Source organism: Zootermopsis nevadensis, unplaced genomic scaffold (genome assembly GCF_977971745.1).
Source record: "Zootermopsis nevadensis isolate Lab colony 2312 unplaced genomic scaffold, Znev_1.0 Znev_ptg000021l, whole genome shotgun sequence".
Taxonomy (NCBI): Eukaryota; Metazoa; Arthropoda; class Insecta; order Blattodea; family Termopsidae; genus Zootermopsis; species Zootermopsis nevadensis.
The window spans coordinates 12,530,423-12,540,970 of record NW_028259153.1 but is presented as its reverse complement, the minus strand read 5'-3'; positions in this window follow the sequence as shown (position 1 = coordinate 12,540,970).

Here is a 10,548-nt window from a genome sequence, read left to right as displayed (position 1 = left end):
ACGGAGGCAGTATGACCTCTGAAACGTTGGTTAACATCGACCAGACTACACGGCGCAACAACCCAGAAGACAGAAATCTTCATACTCACCGCTGTGAAAACCTCAGATCTTACATAGCTGTGCGATCTTCATCTATTTTAAAAGTCTAAAATAATTAATATAAAATTCCTGAGTCACATACCACAAAATACTAAAATGAAATAGAGGCAAGATGTAACAAAATATATTCCACGTTTCATCTTCTGAAGACGCGTAAAACAAGAAACGAATAAGATCCGCTATTTTTATATCAAACTGGCGTCAGAATTCTTTGATACTTTGACTCTCCTCGTAACATTGAAATAACAGCGGACATACAAAAACGCGGTAGTGAAAGCGCGTCGCTTGTGTTTCGTTTGCATTCAAATGGAATGATATGTTAAATATTCGAAGTCATTTGTAGATAAATGGTCTGTTGTAAATTTAGTTTCATGGTCAGAGCTACAAATATTTCGTTGTGTCTGATTCGTTACAACAACAAATAAATAAGCATGCGTATAACACATGACGGAACACCAGTTTGAACTATTCCTCTGTAGCTACAACTTATCTCAAACATGACCCCAATTATCAAAGAGTTCAAAATCTCTACTCATGCACTTTGCGTTATGTAGATAGATTAGAACACTCTGTGGCTTGCTTGTTCTCATAAGTTTGTTCAAAATGTCATTTTGTTAACATCGTTTATTAACACATGTCCACAAGTTCTAAAAGAAATTCAAATTTATCCATCAATCCCTGTTCATGGTAATGTGTTTAAAAATATGTAGGATTTGAGGTTTTCACGGCGGTGAGTTTGAAGATTTCTGTCTTCTGTGTTGTTGCGCCGTGTAGTCCGGTAGAAGTTTACCAACGTTTCAGAGGTCCTTGCTGCCTCCATCGCTATCTTCTGTTTAAAAATATACAACGAAGACATTTACATAAAGTTTCCAGTGCATTCTGTAGGCCTATATGGAAAACCATTTGTGTCCATACGCTTCGTCCATCATTATCCTCTGAAGCCACGTAAATACATTTCACATCACTGTATCTGCTAATCGGTTAACTCAAATAACTCAACGGTATAGGGACTAGGTTACTGGCTATATGACCGTGGTTAGAATCCCGACAGAAGAATGTATTCTTCTCTTCGTCAACGCGTTTAGATGAAATCTGCGGCCTACCCAGCTTCTCGTCCGATGGATGGGTGTTCCACCGGAAATAAAGTAGCCAGTGCGTGAATCTAACCACTCACCTTTATCTAGTGCCTAGCTCAAAAATATGTGGAGATGATCTCCACTTTCTCGTACGTCTACATGACAAGGTGCTTAATTAAGCACATGGGTACTTCACATTTACAACCAGCTTCTATTAGGCAGATTTCTCTCTCCCTTCTTCTCCTTGGTCTTTAAAATGATCTTGTTACAAGACGATTTCTCAACTTCTTTTATATTTGATCCCCCGCCCGCGATTCTGGAACTAGTTTATCGTAACATTCTTGGTTAAGATAGTTACACTAACAACGCCAGAAGACAAATTTTCATACATATTACGAAGTCACTGTTCAGGGCTACGCATATAATACTCTCCGTTCCCTATCATTTTAAATTTCTCTTAAAAAATTTGGAGTGCGCGATCAGCAGAAAATCGAACAAAAATGCAAATCTCCATAACAAGTATTTGCAGTTATCTCTGTGGAGAAAACGACGTTTCCATAGCTGGCTGGAGTCAGGACAACACAATTATGCTTGCAGGTTACAATCAACAGAGTGTATACACATGAAACATTGCAAACATAATATTCTTATTACCATATCAAACATGGCTTGACAGTTGGTGCTATTATAATAGCTGTATAGGCCTAAAGCTAGATTAATAAAACGAAGTACGAGGTGAGCCGGGATAGCTCAGTCAGTATAGTGACTAGCTACGGGCTGGACGACCGGGGTTCGATCCCCGACGGGGGCAGAGGATTTTTCCTCTAGCCTCTGCGTCCAGACCGGCTCTGGGGCCCACCCAGCCTCCTCTACAATGTGGGTACCGGGGTCCTTTCCCGGGGGTAAAGCCGGCCGGGGCGTGATGCTGACCACTCACCCCCATCTAGTGCCGAGGTCAAGGAAGAGAGGAGCTATACCTCCACTCCCCCCAAGCGCCTACATGGCGTATAGTGGGACAAACTTTACTTAACTTTACTTAGTACGAAGTGAGGAAGGAAATTTGCAAAATCAAACTTACATTGACACGTAACTTCAGTGATTACATATTAAAAATATGAATGATTTATACAAGGCAACTGACTTTAGTTTACATTACCACGGTCAGAAAGCCTGGGTAGGGGGAATTCCGTTGTCTTACATACAAACGACAAACGCATAAAGTTGACATCTTAGCTCCATCGTATACTGACGGTAAGAGCTACTGGAGCCTACCGCATCCACCCTCATGAAATAGCCTAGTCCTTGGGTACGACAATTACTTGAACGTTTTTGTACTTACTGCGTATAACCACAAAGAGCTTTTCAAAATGCAAAGTTTTATTATTTTATCGATTTTAGAAAACCAATGAAAGGTTTAATAAACCTTATATTTGGCAAGAGTCACCAACTCGTGGCCGATGTGTTTGTGCGAAGTGCACATATTTCACAATACATACGCTATTAATCCGCACAATAAAAAATAGTTACTGCCTAAATTAAATAATTTATTTTACGTTTCTAATATCAATTATAAGTTCTGTAAATTACTGTGTAAGATTAATATGTTAACCTATTTTCGATAACGAATTAATAGCACTTTAAATAAATTATTACAAAGTTCTCATTTTTATCATTTATAAATCAGTAAGAAATGGCGAAATGTGGCCTCAGATATTAAATGGTTGAGAAACCTTGCCTTAAGGGTAGCGGTAACGATGTTTAAGCTCACAATTTCCTTTATGGTTCAGTAACTCGACTTGTTGTCCACAGTCCCTTTGAACTTTGCTCTGAAAATAAAGAGTACAGTTTCCATTAAACGTCATTAAAACTGAACGTTCTAACAATGACGTATTTTCTTGAAGGTTAAATACAATACAGTAATATTCTGAGATGTAATGGATGTTTCTGGGCCGACAGGTATCGAAAAACTTCATTCAATTTAGTGTTTTCTATGACAAGTTCCGTTCGTTAGCGAACATGTATAGGTACTTGTTAATTTAAGGAATGTTTCCTGGTATCGCTGTGGTATTAATAAAAAGTTTCTAGGAACTGGACCGAATAGAACCTTTGGTTCGATATCTGATAACTCTTGTGACAGGAAAAAGACCATGTCATTCATTTTATTGTCCTCCCCAATATCATGACTCAACAGGCAAGAGTCGCTAAATATTTAAAAAATTAGTTAGCAATTTTGGTTATACAGCTCTCTAGCAACTGCTGCTTTGTCTGTGGAGCTTCCATGTTTGTAATGAGGACGAGAGAAAGGGCTAGCTCTGTCATTGCCGTGTGGCTCGTCTCTCCTGGTACATTATTGTTCTCTTCAAGTTTCTTTTTTAGTTAGCTTGGTGCGTTTGCTTTTATTCTATTCCACTCCGAAGCACGTGCGGGTGGCATAAAGATGACTGACTTATAGCCCTGATGATAGAGGCAATAAGCACCTCTGAAACGTCGGTAAACTTCTATCAGACTACACGGTGCTGCAACCCAGAAGACAACCATCTTCATACTCACCGTCGTGTGAACCTCAAGTTCTACATGTGTGTCTTTATTTTTGTTTATGTAACGATTATTTCAATTACTTCTTAGTCTTTATAGCGTCGAATGATCTAAAGATGATTAATACTGAAAATCAGATAACGTGAAAGGAGATATGTTGCCTACTTTAAGGAACAATTCAGACACTTGCCTGAGGAAGTTCACGAAAAAACTCGGCACAGATACCCTGTTGCAGGACCGAGATTCTGTGACTAAATAAAGGAATGTTAATTGCAACAAATACTGCAAGGTCGTAAATAATTTATCTGTAAAGTCTGAGCACGTTCCAGACTTGCGTATTCTGTACAGCCTGCGGTAACTCCAGGAATTCTTGGTTTTCATCGGAAATGTAAAGATATTTTACAATGTTTTGGCTAGCGCCCTGTTTTTATCCAGTGGAATAAATATTTATTTTTTCTTACCATAGTTCGAAATATGAAACTTAAAACTCTAAAGTTTTACAACCATAACATATTTACTTTTCTTTTATATTTTTTAAGTTAGTTTGCTGCAAACTGTCTAGCACAGACCGGGGCTCAAATTGACGTCGCAAGTAGGTATAATGCGCGAGAAAATGGTATTTCGAATGACCTTGAAAGGTATGAGGCCTCTAATTCTCAAACAATTTGCGTGATCTTGTCGCGGTCTTGACATGACACTGACCCATCTTTGACCTCATTTTAACATGAGTATGGTCAACCAGGTATTTACGATTTGGCAGAAATAAGCGTGAAAAGATATGACCTTGAGAAATTTAAAGACCCGTATCTAGGAAACTAGTGGGAAGATTTTGACGTGACTTCCATATGACTTTGACCTATACGCGACCTCATTTTCACATGAGTATGGTCAACCACGTATTTACGGTTTGGCAGAAACAAGAGTGAAAATATATGATCCTAACATAAATTAACCCAACCTAAACTAACCTAACCTATTCCATCCTAACCTAACCAAACATAACCCAACTTAACCTGATCTAACTTAACCCAACCTAACCGAACCGAACCTAACCTAAACAAACCTAACCCAACATAACGTAATGTATCTCAGCACAAATTAGGCACTGAGTATATATTGACCTTGACATATCTATGACCTCTAAATAATGTGTACAATGTCACTCAGATTCCTACAGTTCTCTATGTATACCTACTAAATATGCTGTGACAGCCAATTCCCCAAACGTGGTTTAATTTCGCAGTCCTCTTCCTAGTTATTTTCTGTTGGCTAACACTTAAACAAGGATTTGGTGCGAGGACGCGAAGGTAAGGGAACTTTCAGAAGATTTGTGTGTAAATGAGAGGACAATATTAAAACGGATCTCAAATAGATGGGAAATGAGAAATTGAACTGAATATGATAAAGGTTAGGCACCAGAATACGGACCTTATGTAAGTGGAAATAAACATTCCAGCTCCTTAAATGGTGGGAAATCTTTTGACTAGGTGAACGATAATTCGCTTCTTAGAAAAGACTCTACCCAATGGTTATTTATGTATATATTCATTTACACTGGTTAAATATTACAGCCACTGTTTAACCCATTCAACCTTCCTTTCGTGTGCGAGAAGCCGTTTTCAATTTGAAGTGTATCTCATAATTCCTTATCCCACTTTTTCGTCTAAAATCTTGTCAACAACTTATCGTCAGTGGCCACTCTAGAAAGATAAGAAGAGTAATAAATTTCCAGTGTTTCAAATAATAAAAAGTGGAGTATATTGAAGCACCTTGTATTTGGTCATTAAAAACTTTGTAGGGGCTTCTACTATAATGGAGTGGGCGACAGATAAAGAAGGAAGAAGCCGAAGGTCAAGAAGGGTTCGTTCTTCTTTATGCCACTGTCTTTTCGAGAAGGGTCATCTCTGCTCAGGTCATCGGGTTTCAGTTTGGGAAGTAAGGAGTTAGGGTCCATTAATAGAAAAAAATTACTTCCAAACAATATCCATAACTCTCTTTTATATAACGACACACATGTCATCCTGGAAGAAACCATTGATTACAAACCGTAATATGTTATCGAAATTATAAAGAAGCAGTACATATGCTTGATACAACGATACGACACAAACAGTCACATTACAGTCGAGATTACCACAGGTTTACATGTTTACTGCCTCGCGGCGTGTTAGTATAGTGATCAAAATTATTGATGGGTCTAGCGCTGGCTGTACATACGAAGGGAAAACATGCAAAATAATGTGAGCACTCGATGATTTAGACCTTTTCTACAATTTACTGGACTTGTCGATAAAAGGACATCCAGTTTACGAATGTGTTAATTTGATAATTTGTTAACTGAATGTTGACAAAAAGGAGTGTTGTAAGTGGAAGCATACATATACATGTGTCTGCACTAGAGGTTTTCTCGATAACACGGTCTATTTCTTCGGGAGGGTTTTTACCACACCACATCGCCTGTACAGAATGTTACAATGGTTGCTGTCACAAAACCGTGTGACTGGCAGCGCAGTGCAGAAAACTGAGAACCGTGCGTGTGACATGTTCAGATTTTATGCCGACCTTCCTCGAAAACACGATTGTACTGTACGAATAATGATTAGTGACAAAAATATATGAATGAAATACTAACTGTAACTTTTTATTTGAATCAGTAATGACTTGCTAACAAGAACTGTTAATTTAATTTTACACTTCAGTGGATTTTTTGTGCATAAAATCTACTATTTCGAGTTTTAATCCATTAAATTTTTAAGATTTTGCAACATCATGGAGTTTTTAACTAACACACACCGAACAAAGTTTCAAAGAGCATATATAACTATGTTTATAATCTATCTTCATACAAAATTTCACATTCCTCTTTCAACAGATCATCAGGTTTCGCCATCACATGGAAAGCCAGCTATATATTTAGCATGACCGCCATGTTATTTCATATTCTATTGAAGAAACATTAAAAGCTTCATATTTCTCGAAAATATATTGCGACACAAAATTTCAACAAATTACATTAGGTGGCACTACAGTTGGCGTCAAGCACATAAGTTCTCACAGCCGACTTGTTGGCTGAGCCGATTACAAATTGAAAATGTCTAATGATCTATGGCAACATGATGCTCCCGCCAAGGTTACGGCAAATTCGTGAATTAGTTCACAGGTCAAAAAATTGACAGTGCTCGTTATGAAGTACTGAACTACCTGGAAAATGCGAATAGCGGACTAAGCAGCATAACAAAAATATTAATTCAAGCGATGAAATGACAGAATGACAACATTTTGCCAGCACTACTACTATTCCAATTAAAAAATATTGAACTCAGATACCGGCGGGTTAAACATTACTTCAATATTATAACGTACCAATAAAATTACAGTCTATTCTGATAATAATACTGTAATCCCATTAATGATCTGTTTAAGAACCTTATATTCAAATACAGAAGCTCTCAGCTTGCAAGCCGCCGATGTGCCTTGTGATGCCAGTGCCCATATCTCATAATGCTGTGTCACCATGTTTACAAAAATTGGTATCTAATATGAGAAAAACATCTCATTAATACTATTCGTATTTGACAGTAACTGTCGCTCTGAGAAACCGTAAAACTTAATAAAAGAAAGTCAAACAAAGATAATGGCGTGTCGCACTGTTGAACTTTTTGAGGGATGCAGGAAAATCACGGCAGCTACCAGAAATTAAACCTGATACTGAAATGTTACTCTCTTAATCCAATGACAATATCTCATTAATGACTAATTTATAACAAATTACTGAGTGATATGAACCTGTTTAATACATAATAAGATGGTAGCATTGCCAATAAATTGGTATGAAATTTCAGTACAGTGTGATTTATAACCCTGCGGCCCTAGGGCTTGAATAGATCGAGGACTCCTATTCTGCTGGGACCAATATTATTAACACACACTTTACACATTGCATTTTAAACTAATTATAAATAACATGTGAAAAGAATGGACGAATGAGCCTAGCAGAAAGAGGCTTTTTGGAAGACCACTGAAAAGATAACAAGAAACTGGACTCGATTATGACAACAATTATGCCATTTTAAACCCAGTAACATAAAATGCTAAGATAAACTAATAAATTAGTGTTATACGAATTCTTCACTCAACGAATTGTCTTTTAAATTAACATTACAGTTCTTGTTGTGCACTAAAATATGATTTTCATAATCAAATATTATACTTATATCATTACATCTGTTGTTTTGTATGAGTATGAAAGTTGGTCTCTTACCCTGAATGAAGAACATCAACTGAATGTACTCGAGAATGGGTGCTGAGAAGAATATTCGGACCCAGGAGGCAGTTCTAAATATGGTAAGGAATTTCTTGACTAGCTAGCGACTATTAACTTCTTAATCCTTGTATTTAATCTGATACATGATAAGTTATTGGATGCAGCTGGCTCAGGATAAAGTCCGGTGGCGAGCTTTTGTGAACACGGTGATAAACATTCCAGTTCCATAAAGAAAGTGGGCTATTCTTTGACAAGCCGAGTAACAATCGACTTTTCTAAGAAACTTGTACTGCACCATAGTGTGAGTGAGTGTAACATAAGTTACGAATTTCGTCTGGCATGCCCCTTAAATTTATCTCCACACATCCCTTTTACACATTAAATTTTCTTATCAACAATAAGCTTAATTAGATAAAGGTCTACAAAATAGACACAGATCCATCTTTTTTTAGTGCGCTTAACGTGTTATAATTTTTCTCAAGATCGGACACACAAAAGGAGGATTTCGGAAGTCAGTGTCTCTTTTGAAGGGATAAATGACTTCGTTTTCTATACTGAAAGTCAGTCTTAGTGGTATCCTACTGTGCAATGTTGTTGGTGAGGTTGTAGGCGAAATCTACAAGGTATTGTGGCGTGGAAACCACTGATAAGGGTATCAGGTTCTCTGTACGCGCGATTCTCATATAGTACAATTGAGTCATTATTCTACTGATCAGTTTGAGTTCGAAGCCACCTCCATTAGTTAAATATGTCGCAAGGGATGAGAAAACCACAGAGAGCGTACGGTATATCGTTCATGGACAATGTCAAATAAGTTTTGTGGTTACGTAAGCAACAATCAGCGAGAAAGAGGGTCAAAGCAGTAGGAGTTAGGACAGACAGAACAAGTTTACGCACACTAGCCAGGTCTATCAACATAGTGCTGACACATGATATAATCTCACACAGTTTATTTATAATGATATCGAAATGTCCTCTGTCCATCAACTACGGTTTTTGAAGCACGTTCAGTTGGAATTCAATTATGAAACTCAATACAGGCTTATATACACAGAGCAGGGGTTTTCAACCTTTTTGCTGGCTTACCACTAATTCTAATTTAACATATTAAATATACCACTAACCAAATGCATTGACGGAAAACTTATTTATGTAAATAATATCTTTTGATTTTCTTACTTAGTTTGCGTGCCACTCAACATTGCCTCGTGTACCGTCAGTGGTACGCTTACCATAGGTTGAGACACGGTGACCTAGAGTATACCAACCGCTAGAGTCGAGTGATTAGCGACACTGCTTCTTATTTGGGAGATCCTGTGTTCTGATCTCGGTCAGGAGACCATCTGTCTTGACTGAGTTTTTACGTGATTTTTCTTAGTCCTTTCAAAAGAATGATGGGATAGTAACTTAAATTAGGTTATGAAACCTTCCTTCCACATCCTTACGATCTCATTATTGATTAATCATCCTACTATCTGACGGTAGCCTTAGCTACTAACAGTGTCGTAAAGTAAGTCACAAATACCGTCAAAGGGTAACGAGATAGTATTCAAAGAAATCGACAGTCTAAATAAATTTCACTGGTTTCTATCTAGATGCAAGGAACTATCTCTAAAGTTTATATCTCCTACACAAATAATACAGTCTGAAGTTCAGATTGCGTGCACTGACAAAAGTGCCTGCAGAAGAATTTACAAATCAAAGGAGGAGACAGGTCGGCAGTTCATAAAGGTTCAAGAAGTGTTACACAAAGTTTTGTGCTTATATTATCGTCATTCATCGCTTTGACGAAAAGAGGGAGTAGTTCACGGAGGTAGGTCATATTCTGTCTGGTCTCGCTCAGGATGGAAGATAAACAATGTCGATGTACAATGCCCAGGTTTGTAAAGTACATAAGACAGGCGCTAAGCTATCTTAAGGGACACACTGGATCAGGAAGCTTTACGAAAATATTATCTCAAAACCGAACTGCAAAACATCCAACGTCACGGACCGCCCACCGATTTAACCCGTCACTACTGCGTTCAGTACTGATCCTGAAACTCACATATTGTAGAGTTCCATTACGTCATAAACCCTACTATTTATTTTAAGAATACACGGACAGATCCTATTATTAAGTCCATATGTGAACTACTAGAAAACCTAAAAATTGGCCAGAAATATAACAGAGTTCGTGGGCCCATACAGGATGGATAACAGATAAAACGCGATTAACTGCATTTAGATGGCCATCTTAATGGATTCCTTCCCTCTTTTATTTTATATGAAAAGCTTCACCGTTTTCTTCTATTATATTCCGTTCTTCTTTCCTTAAAACGGCTAAAAACAGGAGTGAACAAATAATCTAGTCCTCGCGTAATTTAAGAAATTATTGCGATTCGCTGCATGTAATAATAACTTGCACAAACAACAAATATGCATTAGCGCATTGAATTATCGCGTGATTTTATTTGTTAATGCACGTAAACCCGTAGGACCGGTGTTAGTCTGAGTCGAAGTCGATGCAAAAGATTTGCCATCCGTCGCCTACAGGGCTGATTCTTAGCCCAGCATGAAAACGTAGAAGTCTTC